The sequence below is a fragment of the Bos javanicus genome, chromosome 2 (genome assembly GCF_032452875.1).
Source record: "Bos javanicus breed banteng chromosome 2, ARS-OSU_banteng_1.0, whole genome shotgun sequence".
NCBI classification, from domain to species: Eukaryota; Metazoa; Chordata; class Mammalia; order Artiodactyla; family Bovidae; genus Bos; species Bos javanicus.
In genome coordinates this window covers 87,664,461-87,666,254 of record NC_083869.1, presented here as the reverse complement: position 1 = coordinate 87,666,254, position 1,794 = coordinate 87,664,461, and the positions used below count along the sequence as shown (strand labels likewise).

Genomic DNA, 1,794 nt, shown 5'->3' with positions numbered 1-1,794 from the left:
AGGGAAGATCCCACATGCCTCAGGACAGCTAAACCTGAGCCCAACAACTACTCAAACTGTGCTCTAGAGCCCATGCTCCATAACAAGAGAAACCACCACAAGGAGAAACCCACACACTGGAGCTGGAGAGTAACACCTGCTCTCCACAACTAGAGAAGGCCTGCATGCAGCACCAAAGGTCCAGAGCAACCAAAAATAAATAAATAAATCTTTAAAAAAGTATTTAAAAATAAGTAAAAATACAACTTTACTGGAAAAAGAAAGAAAGTTCTAAACTATGGCTATCATGGAAATTAGTAATTCTACTTATAATTTGAGCTCACCATTTCAATTTTTCCCCCAACTTGTGTGTGTGTGTCTAAGTAGATCTATATAACAGTCTTTATTATTTGTGCTTCTAGGCACTTCTCTAAATTCATTACAGAGTGGGTATCACATTCATCCCCTGAATAAACAGAACAAAATTCTTCTCCAGTAGGATGCAAGCAGCAGTCTTAAAACCATTTTTATTACATATATGTAAAAAAAAAAATCCTTAAATAATCTGCTTGTCCTCCTTGTGCAGGGGCCAGGCTAATCTTCTCTGTACTGTTTCAGTTTATTATATGTGCTCCCTACTAAACTTTTAAAATTCATCAAACCCAAAATATATTGTGACAAACCACCTTTAATTTTTCCCACCCACATTTTATAGATTTTAATATTCTAAGTTTTTCACTTATCAAAATTTTGTTTTTTAAGAGTTTTATTTAACATCATAAAGAGCATAAAGTTTCTGAAACCCCTCTACCTCTTTGAAAAAGGGAGTTATATTTTGAAATAAGTTTAAAAGGAGCTCCATTCTGGAAGAACTTAAAATCAGTTCTGAATTTACTGTCTAGAATACCAGGCAAAAATCCATCATCCTCAACCTTTACAGTAGGTTGTGAAGCTAACAGTAAGCTTCCTAAAATGCATGTACTTTCACAATCCTATTCTTATTGACAATATTTTTCCTCAGAAACATACTTGTGTTTGAGAAAAAACAACTACAGGGCAAAAATTTTTGAGAGGAAGTTGAAAATAGGTACCATGGAAAATATTATTATTGATTTTCTTTTTTATAAATGTGTTTGGCAGTGAATGTGAACTGAGCTGTCCAGTGTAAGCATCCAGAAAATTTCCCCCATTGGTAATATAGTAGAGTTCTCTTTCAGTAAACATTTGCTTTCAAAAATCATAAAAGGTCAGTTTTGGCCAACTGCATCAGTCCTTATTCTGCCATCTGTAAAAAATTTAGTCTGCCTTTTTGAATGACCCTTTAAAAATATACAAGACCTAATTCTATCCTTTACTCTCATAAAACTTCCATTGGACTCCAGTGGGAACATTTTAAAGTTAAATTCTGAGGAATAAGGACATGTCATAATGCCTTCTTGTGAGAACTTCCTTGGCAGAACTTGGCCAACTCATTCCTCCTGTGAGTGTTCTATGATATTACAAATTTTAGCGTTTCAAAATAGACTCCATCCTATAAAGCAATTATGCTTGTTACAGATAGATATACATGCACATACATCCAAACACACACATATGTGACCATCAAAATTCTCATGTGATGAACATCCAAAGTGGTTGACTCTTGGTATATTGAGGAGCTACCCAACTCTGTCCATCGTTCATTGCTCAGTAGGTAGGTTTGTTCTCGCTACCCTACCTGTGCTTTTCTAGTGCTTTATTGTAAAAACAAACAAACAAACAAACAAACAAAAAATATTTTATGGATAGTTAGCGTGTGCCAGAGCTATAATAAAT

General features: G+C 34.6%; 1 non-coding gene across 1 annotated transcript; it reads right to left on the bottom strand.

Annotated features, from left to right (window-relative positions):
* Positions 1 to 520: 520 nt before the first annotated feature.
* On the bottom strand, positions 521 to 623 carry LOC133236040 (U6 spliceosomal RNA). The gene has a single exon (XR_009732711.1). It is a non-coding gene; the product is annotated as a U6 spliceosomal RNA (small nuclear RNA).
* Positions 624 to 1,794: the final 1,171 nt, after the last annotated feature.